The sequence below is a fragment of the Sapajus apella genome, unplaced genomic scaffold, assembly GCF_009761245.1.
Source record: "Sapajus apella isolate SASKATOON/1434 unplaced genomic scaffold, GSC_monkey_1.0 scaffold3, whole genome shotgun sequence".
NCBI lineage: Eukaryota > Metazoa > Chordata > Mammalia > Primates > Cebidae > Sapajus > Sapajus apella.
In genome coordinates, this window is record NW_022436943.1 from 25868561 (window position 1) to 25881036 (window position 12476).

The window sequence follows — 12476 nt, forward strand, 5'->3', positions numbered from 1 at the left end:
GCCACCATGCCCAGCTAATTTTTTGTATTTTTAGTAGAGACGGGGTTTCACCATGTTGACCAGGATGGTCTCGATCTCTTGACCTCGTGATCCACCCGCCTCGGCCTCCCACAGTGCTGGGATTACAGGCTTGAGCCACCGCGCCTGGCGCCATCAGAAAATCTTATGAAGGAATGGACACACTCGTATACACACACACAACACAACACAACACAACACAACACAACAGAGGCTTTGTGCTGCTTAGTTACTTCAGCTGAAAGTCCTTCCATGGAAAAAGTAATTGAAGATCCACCTGTGTCCAAAGCACATCTCCACTGCCCTGGTGGGAGCTGTGGAGTGAAAGAAACCACAGGTACACCATGGAAGAAAATTGGCAAAAACTGGCCAAGAAAAAAAAAAGCAGCTCAACTTCTCTTAAGAAGAGGGAATGAAAAGTTATGCTGTTCAGATTCCATTAATATATGTAAACATACAGAATAAATTCAGAAAGCACAATTCCTATGCTAGCAAAATTTCAAAGAAACTTTGTAAATTAATACCAAAGGAAACATTTTTTGCCAGTCTATTTTGTGTTCTAGAACTTGCCAAGTGCTTTGTGATATATAAAGGAAATAAGACATCGTTATTTCTCTCCAATTTAAATCTAGTTAGGGCCCAGCACGGTGGCTCACAACTGTAATCCTAGCACTTTGGGAGGATGAGGTGGGCGGATCACCTGAGGTAAGGAGTTAGAGACCAGCCTGGCCAACATGGTGAAACCCCGTCTCTACTAAAAATGCAAAAAATATCCAGGTGTGGTGGTGAGTGCCTGTAATCCCAGCTACTTGGGAGGTTGAGGCAGGAGAATGACTTGAATCTAGGAGGCAGAGGTTGCAGTGAGCTGAGACCACATCATTGCACTCCGGCTGGGCGACAAGAACAAAACCCCATCACAAAAAAAAAAAAAAAAAAACCAACCTAATTGGGTAGACAAAACAAATGCACATTAAAAGATGAACATTCCAAAGCAGTGGGTGAGGGAAGGTGGGTGGTGTGGCTTAGATGCCTGGGGAGATCATATGCTATGGGACTAGCCAGAGACGGATCTACAACGTAAGCGAATCTGAGCAAATTACTTGGGGTGGTGATGTCCAGTTCTGGCCAGCAAGCCCAAATAAATAGCCGTCACAAGGCACTTGATGAATGTCTTCAGAGCTTGTTGCACTTTAGGGCTTACTATCTGCAAAGTGCCTTCGGTGGGTTATTCCACTTAACCCTTACACCACCACTGAAACGGGCTCCCTATTACCATCCCTATTTTGTAGATGAAGAAGTGAGGCACAGAGAAGGTACTCATCTTTCCTTAAGTGACAATATCATAAGCAGCCTGCAATATTAACCACTATACTAGCCAGAGAGTAAATGCTCAGTAACTGTGGAGGCTTTTGGTCAAAAAAAAAAAACTATCACAAGTCTGTGTTAACCTAACTATTTCTGCTAAAGTAACAGCTACTTCAAAACACAGAAATCTGGTTTGGAAACCTCATAGATATCATTGCATTATATAACTTAGCTATTGTATAAAGGATTTTCAACCACTCAGGATGTTTGCCAATGAAATGTTAAGGTCTTCTCAGCATTCCATTCAGCTTATCATGCTGATTGTAACAAGCAGAGTTTTGGCAAAATGTCGTTCTTTCCTGAATTGGAATGTCTAATTCTGCCTAGCTTTGTTAGCAGAGGTTAGGTTTAATGCATACAACTGGATTTCATCTTTGGCAGTATTTAGTCTGGAAGATCTGTTAAGAGCCATAGGAGTTAGTAGCCTTTTACCTAATGGCATTTAAAACAAGCCAAGACATGGCTACATTTCACTGAGATTTCACTTGAGGTGACCCAGTGGTCCCTGCTAGTGACTACCCTTTTGTTAAAATTCAGCCTGAAAGGGTATCAGGATCAATGAAACTAAGATCCCAAGATTCCCAGCTCTTTTTGTAGCATTTGGAATACATTTGATTGTTTTTTTTTTTTTTTTTTTTTTTTTTTTTTTTTTTTTTTTTTTTTTTTGAGACGGAGTTTCGCTCTTGTTACCCAGGCTGGAGTGCAATGGCGCGATCTCGGCTCCCCGCAACCTCCGCCTCCTGGGCTCAGGCAATTCTCCTGCCTCAACCTCCTGAGTAGCTAGGATTACAGGCACGTGCCACCATGCCCAGCTAATTTTTTGTATTTTTAGTAGAGACGGGGTTTCACCATGTTGACCAGGATGGTCTCGATCTCTTGACCTTGTGATCCACCCGCCTCGGCCTCCCAAAGTGCTGGGATTACAGGCTTGTGCCACCGCGCCCGGCCTGATTGTTTTCTTATTGTCATTCACACATATTGTTTGGGCCCTAGTCAAACATATACAAAACACTTGGACTTTTTTGCACGTGTTGGAGTAAGTGTATCTATTATGCAAAAACACATAAATAATGAGACCAAAAATATATAACTCTCATAGATCAGAGAGACAGTTTTATCACATATAAATTCTCATACTGGTCCATAAGGGGTCATAAGCAAGGATGATTATTGCAGAGCTGTAGTGCAGGGGAGCTGGAAGCAATGTGGGTGGATATCACCGGGGGTGTGCGTGGAAAATGCAGAAAAGCACAGATTGGAATACTTTGCAGGAGGTAGGAGCAACTGACTGGTTGTACCCACAGCAATACGGATGGAGTGAAAAATTAACAATCAGAATTAGTCGTGAGGACAATATATCTACATAAAGTAAAACTGCAGGCACAAAAAGCAGCAAAAGAGCCTGGGTGCAGTGGCTCATGCCTGTAACCTCAGCACTTTGGGAGGCTGAGGCAGGTGGATCGCTTGATCCAAGGAGTTCGAGACCAGACTGGTCAAACATGGTAAAACTCTATCTCTACAAAAAATAACAAAAATTAGTCAGGCATGGTGGCAGACACCTATAATCCCAGCTACTTAGGAAGCTGAAGCAGGAGAATCCCTTGAGTCTGGGAGGCAGAGGTTGCAGTGAACTGAGATTGCACTACTGCCCTCCAGCCTGGGCGACAGAGCAAGACTCTGTCTCAAAAAAAGAAAAAGCAGTAAAACATATTTGTGTGAGAATGCATATAAACACATGCATGTACGATAGTTCATCAAATACATGAGAATTGTTGGTTTCCTGGGGAGGAGAAACAGGAATAAAAGAGGCAATGAATAAAACCAGAGAAGAGAAAAGGCCGGGCATGGTGGCTCATGCCTGTAATCCCAGCACTTTGGGAGGCCAAGACAGGTGGATCACGAGGTCAGGAGATTGAGATCATTCCAGCCAACATGGTGAAACCCTATCTCTACTAAATACAAAAAAATTAGCGGAGTGTGGTGGTGTGTGCCTATAGTCCCAGCTACACGGGAGGCTGAGGCAGGGGAATCATTTGAACCTGGGAGGTGGAGATAGCAGTGAGCCGAGATCGCTCCACTGCACTCCAGCCTGTGTGACAGAGTGAGACTCCATCTCGGAAAAAAACAAAAACAAAAACCCCGAGAAGAGTTTTGCATGTGCCAATGAAGCCACTGTGCTGTGAGCTGATGAGTAGGACAAACTCAATCCTCTGCACCCGAGGTCCAAAAAGCAGAGAAGAAATGCATGTAACTCAAAAAGATTTTCATCTTGGGTGCTCAGCCCCGTGGCTCCTGGACAAAATGTTTGAGAGGGCAGTTAATGGTTACCAGGTGGGTTTCTTAAGCACTTTGGATGTGCTTGGACGCTCTTTAGGCCAGAGGTTCCCAGCCATGGCAGCACATTAGAGACATGTGGGGATATTTTAAAAATACCACTGGTAGGCCCCACCCTCAGAGATTCTATTGTGCCCAGGCATCAGCATGTTTCAGAGCCTTCAGGTGATTCTAATGTGCACCCAGGACTGAGAACCATTGATTAGGTTTCTCCATTTTTTTCCTAGTTACAAATGTTTCATTCTTTGGCATTTGAAAAGAGACTGCTGAAATCAGATTATTTTCCTTTAGCCAAACATTAATTTCATTATTAACAGAGAGCACTCAAAATATTCATTGGATCATACACCCAAAACTTTTCACTGGGCCACTGTGTGTTTAAGCTGGGCATTGCATATTTCTATGGGGTGCGTCCAGAGTGTAGTCTACACAAATGGAGCCCCCTGGAGTTACTCAATGCACAACCTGCCCATTGTACTTAGCAGCTGGTTTGAGTGTCCACCGTGTGTCATACATTGAACTAAGTGTTTACTGTACTGGTAAACAAGATGATGTAGTCCTTGCCTGATGGAACTTCCAGCTTCTAGGGAAGGCAGTCACACATGTGACTCTTAGGAAGTGTGACTGCGCTGGGGAGAGGCGGGTATTACAGGAGCTCATGTTAGGGTCCCTCACACAGTCTGTTGGGGGCAGGGAGGGCTTGCTGGAGGAATTGAAATTTGAACCAAAACCTGACAAATAAGTACTGGAGCTGGGGGAGAAGAACAGTGCTATATACCCAGAGGAAGCATCCCTGACAAGACGGGGAGCGGTTACTGTGCTCCCAACACAGCAAAGCAGCTGCATGCAAAATGGGGCTTCAAAGGAAGACAGGGCCTGCTGACACAGGGTCTAGTGGTCCAAATTAAGAAGCATGGACTTTAACTCATGGGTGATAAGAAATGCAATAATCAGGCTGGGCTCGGTGGCTCTCTCCTGTAATCCCAGCACTTTGGGAAGCAGAGGCAGGCAAATCATGAGGTCAGGAGTTTGAGACCAACCTGGACAACATAGGGAAACCCCGTCTCTACTAAAAACACAAAAAACTAGCTGGGTGTAGTGGCGGGCGCCTGTAATCCCAGCTATTTGGGAGGCCGAAGCAGGAGAATTGCTTGAACTCAAGGGGCTGAAGTTGCAGTGAGCCAAGACCGTGCCACTGCACTCTAGCCGTGGTGACAGAGTGAGACTCTGTCTCTAAATGGGCAAATAAATAAATAAATAATCATAGATGAGGCTTGAAAGATCATTCTGGAAACAGATGGAGCTGGGCTGCAGGGAGCTGAGAGTGGATGCAGGGGGCTATTATGGTACTATTGTGCAGATCTGGGTGGGAGAGGGTGGTGGCTTGGATGAGGGTGAAGGATTGGGGAGGGAGAGAGGTGGACACATGTGATAGATGTTTGGGAGAAACAGGACTGGAGAGTGCCTGGATCTCAGGCTGGGGGAGAGAGCCGGCACTAGATAGAGGCAGTTGGGCGTGTGTTGAAAAAAGGCACAGAGAAGAGAAGACCTGTGTGGGAGGAGGGGGTGGGGAAGATGGTGACTTTGTCTTGGACATGTTGCTTTTGAGGGACTGGTCTTACGGGCTGAGCTCCTGGGAGCAGGCTCTGAGACAGAGTTTAGAGAGTAGGGTGTTTCTTAAAGTGTGCTCTTGAGGGTGACACAGAAAGTGGGGGAAGGACACAGGAGTGCAGAGAGGGAGACATTGAGCTGCAGAGCAGGCCTAATGACAGAGTTGGCTGTGGCAAAGTGTACTCTTCAAAGACAGCCACACCAGCATGTGTTCTTACAGTGTGATGCTGGCACTCCTCCATGGAGGGCCAGGTCCACGTTCCATACCGCTGAAACTGGGTGCAGCTTTGTGACTGCATGACCAGTGTGATGCTGCATGACTTCTGAGATCAGATCACAGAAAGGCAATCATGACTTCCACTCAGCTCTCTCTCAGGTGCCCTAAGTCTACAAGTAAGAAACCTGGCTGTCCTGATGCCTCCATGCTGGAGAGAGCACACGGAGAGACCACACACACACCACACACACACATGCATGCGCGCACACACACACACACACACACAGATGCCCAAGGAGCCCAGTGGCTCCAACCCCCACAGTTTGAGTGTGCCCAGTTCAGGTGCCAGGCCCCTGAGTGGTTGAGTTTTAGATGCATCCGGCCCCAACCTGCAAGCCATTCCAGCAGACACCAAATGGAGCAGAGACAGACTATCCCTTTTTTTCCCTCACCCCAACCCCTGTCCAGAATGCAGATTCATGAGCAAAGTAAATGCCACTGTTACATTTGGAGGTGGTTTGTTACACAGCTTTATATAAGCAGCACATCAACTCACCCTTAGGGAGCTCTGGAGCTAGAAGTACCTTTCTGAGCTGTTCCAGGTTAAGCCAGGATGGCGGAGTTTCTATATTCCTACACTGATCAATGATTGAATATGAGCTTCCCTAAGAAGTGACATGACCTTGGAAAAGGAGGTTGTTTACAGCTGAGGCAATCCTGGATGATGACAGCACTTCCTGTAGCTGGGGACAAAAAGTTCCTTCCTGAAGGGGATTTGAGTGGCACAGCGCTGTGATTGCTATGGCCAAGGAGACAGCAGCTCAGCTACATAGTAAGAAAGCGGCTATTCAGGCCTGGAGTTTGGAAGGGCATGGTATTGGGAAATACTAGCTTGTATAGATCAATGTATTTCATCCTGTGGTCTGAGAACTGAGAGTAGCCTACATCTGATCATCCTAATGCAGCTCCCTTGCCTGACCTGACAAATCAGTAGTCAGGATTATTACCCAATCATCCTCATGCCCACTAACATTGAGAAGCTCTGGATGAAGATGACATCAAAGCCAAGGGAGAGTAGATGAGGCATCCAAGGGAAACTACGTAGGATGAAAAGAGAACCCCAGCGCCACTACCATTTAAGAAGAAGACAGAAGTTGCAAAAGAGATGGGGTAAGAGTAGGAAACAGATGTAGCTTCCAGGGGGAGCAGTCAATAGTAGCAAATGCAGAGAAGAGATCAAGAAGGGTGAGAATGCTGGAGTGTTTGTGGGATTTGGAAACAGGAAAATTATTGTTGGCTCTAGCCAGGGAAGTTGGGTGACTTGTTATAATTTCATGGTACAGCCTTGGAGATACCTACCCTGAGGCTTTTGGCTGAGGTTTCTGGTACAGAGGAAGGCACTAGAGCTAAGAAGGACCCCAGAGGACTTGATGGAATTGTTTAGGATGGGCCCTCTGCTCGGAGTAAAAAGAAAGGGACTGACTAAGCAGAGACAATACAAAGTAAGATACAAGAAAGTAAATGAGTGAGAAGTTAAAAGGAAAGGAAACAACCTATCAGGGAGACTAAGGACCAGCTAAAGGAGCTAAGCCCAGAAGACTATTTATTAAGCAAGTACCCATCAGTGTTTACACAACCAAAACAGGGCAATCCAGTGGAGGTCCTTACTAGAATGGCCACTTTAGTAGCCAGGAGAACAAATGGTTTGGAACCAACAAACCCGGATTTAGTTCCCAGAACCACAAAGCAGTATCTCCTAGGGAAGCCATCTCACTTTGAGCATCCATTTCTTTATCTGCAAAATGGAGATGATAATGCCTAACTTGCTACTCTGCTGCAAGGACTGTAGCTCATTCATATTCATTCAATGAGCATTTACTAAGCAATGCCACATGCTGGACGCTACACTAGACATAGACTACATAACAGCAAACAGCAGAGACCAGGCCCACACCCTCCTGGAGTTTGTCATCTAGCGAGCAAGATAGACATGAAATAGATTGTGACAACAGTAATGATGTCATGACATTTGTGATTAGTGCTATAAGGAAGAAGAAAGACAAAGTATGTGAGATGCCAAATAGTGCTAAGGACATAGTAGATGCTCAGAAAATGAAATTTACAATCATCCTTATCATTGGGAGAATGTTTAATGGGACCATGTTCAGTAAAATTGTGAAAAGAGATATTTCATCTTTAGTCTCTGCAGATTCCCTCTCACTGCTATTTTCCTCTTCTAGAGAACTATGAGAGTTCTTTTTTTTCTTATTAAAATTTGTATTTTTCAGCCAGGCATGGTGGCTCATGCCTGTAATGCCAGCACTTTGGGAGGCCAAGGTGGGCGGATCACAAGGTCAAGAGTTCAAGACCAGCCTGGCCAACATGGTGAAACCCCATCTCTACTAAAAATACAAAAATTAGCTGGGCATGGTGGCGGGCACCTGCTACTTGGAAGACTGAGGTGAGAGCTGATTGAACCCAGGAGGCAGAGGTTGCAGTGAACCAAGATTGTGCCATTGTACTTCAGCCTGGGCAGAGACTCTGTCTCAAAAAAAAAAGTGTATTTTTTTTAAGCACCTTTAGATACTTGCAGGAAGAAGTGAGGAGATTGAGGGGGGCATTGCTTCTATGACTTCAAAACCACTGATGGAGATAACCCCTGACATCATTCATAGTGTAAACTCGCTCCCGAACTTCTCACACATAAAAATTATGAATGTGCTTTTGAGAGTTTCCTCTTCATGCGTTCATTGATCAGACATAGCATAAAGGTACTTTTCTTGTGAGGGTAATTGGTATAGTATATTGGTGCCTCTTTTAAAAAAAATTTGGGGGGCAACATTGACACAAAACTGACTCATCTGGCAGGAAAGTTTGCCAATGTGAGTTGAGAGTGAGTCAGAGAGACATTTTACAACTTATCAGCCAGAGGAATCACTGATAATAACCTTGGTTGCCATTGCAAGTTCCTATCAGGCACAGGATTTGATGCTCTCTCCAACTCCATAACGTATTAGCTCCATTCTAAAGCAGAGACAATCAAGACTCAGAAGTTTCAGCAGCTTACCCAAGGTCCCAGGACTGCAGCTTGCCCCAAGCCTTATCTTTCCCAAAGCCCTGTCCACCTCATCAAGCTGTCCCCAGAAGAGGAAGAAGCCAGAGAGGTGAAAGATGCCAGTAGCTCCTGCGAGAGGCCAGCTAGGAGGCCTGCCTTACACCCTGGTGACCACACAGTCAGAACAGTCATACTTCTGTCAATACATTCTTCTGTCAATACGTTCTGATGAAGTTGAGAAATAAGTAAAGCCACTGGCTCCAGTCTTGAAAACCAAGGCCCACAGTAGTGGGTTATCAGAACTTATTTTAGTGTCACTAAACTTGGTGTACAATGCCCACTATTAAATCGGTAAATTATCCAAAAAAAAAAGAGTGGCTTCGGGTCTCTCACAGCCATCATTTGAAGTGCAGGATGGTGTGACCAGGCTCTGAGGGAAAGGTGAACACAGCATGGCAGCCTAATGACCCAGGCTTGAGGATGCCCCGGCTGGGGCTGGACCAGAAAGAGACCTGGCCAGGTATCATGGCGACCTAGGCAGGTATAATGGCCACAGGCTTGCCAGGAGTATGTGTGTGCAGGCAAGAGAGAGTAGGAGTGTGTGTATGTGAGAGAGAAAGAGTGTTTGCACGTGGATGTGTAAATATGTGAGTGTCACATGAGCTGGGGTTTTTGCACATGGATATGTCTGGGTGTGAGTGTGTAAGACAGCATCTGTGTATGTGTGTGCGTACGTGTCTGAGAGCACCTACATGTGTACATGTGAAGAGTCCACCTGAAAAGCTTCAGAGTTAAGGTGCTTTTGTTGCTCTGGGTCACTCTGGAGTATATCTGTTCCCGGTTGTCTAGGATGCTACAATCACCTATAATGTTTGTCAGGGGAGCCTGAAGGAACACAGTCCCCGAGTTACCCCGAGTGACTAATCCCCCAGGAATGAAATCCCCGCAACCCAGCAGCTATCATTTAGAGCCTTTCTCAATTAGCAATCACGATGCCTAAAGCTTTGAGCAGTTGTTGTATGTTTATCTTTCTCTTCAAGTTCACTCTGTCTGCTCTCAGAACCAGCCAAGTTCAAACAACCTTCTGTCTGGCAGCCACGAAGACAGCTCCCCCAGCCCCCACCCCAAAGCAGTTATAACCAGACAGAGGTTGGAGCCGATTTCCATGATCTCTGTGTGTGTTCTGTTGCTTTTGTAAAAAAGTGAGCTTTATGATGTGCGATGTTCATCAAGGAATTGCAGTAGCTTACAATATTAAAAACACACATCCAACAGAAATGCTTCAAAAACTCAGATTGAAACTCAATTCTAAAGAAGAGAAAGAGGTTTCATTGTGTATTCTGTTGCTTAATTTTCATTTATGGTAAGATAAAGCCATGAGCGGTCCAACACTGGGTAATGGTTAAGAATATGCCTTGACCGGGCTGGGCACGGTGGCTCACGCCTGTAATCCCAGCACATTGGGAGGCTGAGGTGGGAGGATCACCTGAGATCAGGAATTTGAGACAAGCCTGACCAACATGGAGAAATCCCATCTCTACTAAAAATACAAAATTAGCCCAGCGTGGTGGCACATGCCTGCAATCTCAGCTACTTGGGAGGCTGAGGCAGGAGAATTGCTTGAACCTGGGGTGGCAAGGTGGGGCTGAGGTCATGGTGAGCCAAACTCCTGCCATTGCACTCCAGCCTAGGCAACAAGACCAAAACTCTGTCTCAAAAAAAAAAAAAAAAAAAAAAGAATATGCCTTGACCAATCAAGGTGACTCATTCCTGTAATCCCAGCACTTTGGGAGGCCAAGGTGGGTGGATCACTGAGGTCAGGAGTTCGAGACCAGCTGCCCAATTTGGCAAACTCTATTATCTCAGAGAGAGAGAGAGAGAGAGAGAGAGAGAGAGAGAGAGAGAATATGCCTTTAGGAGTTACACACTCTGACTTTTAATTATTGTACTGTTTTCTCCAGGCCTCAGTTTACTCATCAATAAAAGCAAGGACAATGATAGATCTACCCTGTATGATTGAAGAATGGAATAAGATAATGCATATAAGGTGCTTAACACAGTACCTGGCGTGCAGTGAACAGGCAATTTAGCTATGTTGTTATTTTCACTGCCGTGTTAGGATTTGACTGGAACCCACGTTGCATCTCTTTGTGGTGGTATGCACAGATCTAGGTGGGGTTTCCCCCTCTCTTCCGGACCATTGGGAAGAGAGGTGAAAGGAATATAGTACTAGAGTCCCATCATCTAGTAACCAAGAGCAGATGTGTGGCCTGATCTTGTGTATGGCAGCAGGGTTGTTTAGGCTGCATGAGAGAGTGTGTGACTTGGGATTTCCTTTAATTTTCTGTTTTTTAGTTTTCGTTTTGTTTGCAAGCTCTGCTGGGCATTTGTATGGGCTGGATTGGCTTGTGGGCTGTGTGATTGCTAGGAATGAGGCTGAGCTGAGCCAAGGTGATGGCTCATGCTCCACTGCAGGTCAGGCTGTGGCTACCTGGGTCATAGTCCTGGAAGACCTGTGGGCCTCCTTCTAAGGCCTACTTGAGTTCTGTTGATCTTTGAGGAACAACAGATCTTAAGAGCAACCAACCTCAGAGAACACTGGTAGCCTTTTTGACAGACCCAGCCTATAGCATAAACACTTCCATGTGAATTTTTTACTCAACCCAAAATATCTAGACACACAGTCATCATGTGCATACATTCCTGATGTCTCCGTTGGGTGGGTGAGAGGTGATCTGGGTTCTCTTTAAATATAGTTAAGTGCTCAGGGGAGTCCCACTGAGCCTTCCTACCCATTCAAGAACCCTGCTGTCTTCTAGCTTCCCCTTGGCATTGCCTCAGTTTCCCAGATTTCTGAAGGAAGCACCCTCTGTACAGGCCTGTGTGGGGAGTTACCCCAGGAGCTATCAATCTGATCCCACCCAGTAGTGTTATCCATGTAAATGCCTGTCTTGCGTTCTTGCCCTGCACCCAGCAAGATGGATTCAAGAGTTGGAGCTGCCCATTATTTATCTGGGCATCCCCATCCCCACCTCCCACTCCAGGTCTCCTTGGTGTCTGGCACTGAGTAGGTGCTCAATAAATATTTGTTGAGTCAGGGTATGAATATGAAAGCAAGTGAGCAAAGGAATGGCACATTTCACAGAATGAGAAAATATTAAGGCAGAAGTAAACCCTGCCAGTCTTTAGATTAAGCCTCCATACATTACAGTCATGAACACAGAGGCCAGGACTCCCCCAAGAGGTGGGGCGTCTCAGTGGCAGGACCAGAGTCTAGGTGTCCTACTCTTGCTGTGACCCTGGGCTGCTGTGTATTCCCTCTCTCTTAGTCTTCATCTGTCATTCTCAGAGGGAGGCTCCAGAAAATGCCTGAGAAACAGAGGAGTCTACCTGGGTCTCTGTCAGCCCCACCTCTCTTTGAAGTCAGTAGTTTATTAACCAAGATATAACTTGGCCTGGCCTCATTACAAAACCAAATCAATAAATATTGATTGAGTGTCTACTATGTGGACAGTCAGGTGAGAATGAGGGAAGGCAGGAAACAAGAGAGGAGAGAAGCCTTGTGCATACCTGTCATATGAATGTTTGCTCTGACACTGCAAGTCATGCCCCTAACACAGTCCAGAGGACGCAGCAGGCATACCTCTGGGCTTTCAGCACGAATGATAAGGGGAGGAGGTGTCTCTCCTGGCTCCAGAGAAAGCCCCTTTCTCCCTCAGGTGAGAGGGAGAGGAAAGAAAAATGTTATGTAAATAATGAGTCCACAACTACACCCTGTTCATGCACGAAAATTCCAGGAATGATTAAACCGGACTGTGGCTCCAGGATAAACAGAAATTTAGCGACGCAATTGCCCTGTGCTCTTGCACACACACA

The 12476-nt window shown here is 45.8% G+C and overlaps 1 long non-coding RNA gene across 1 annotated transcript in view; it reads left to right on the forward strand.

Moving 5' to 3' along the window:
• LOC116532170 overlaps positions 1–10340 on the forward strand; it is an 11540-nt gene extending 1200 nt beyond the window's left edge. Inside the window, exon 2 of the long non-coding RNA XR_004260739.1 lies at positions 10251–10340. This is a non-coding gene — a long non-coding RNA (uncharacterized LOC116532170). The remainder of the gene's footprint in view (positions 1–10250) is intronic.
• The last annotated feature ends 2136 nt before the right edge of the window (positions 10341–12476 follow it).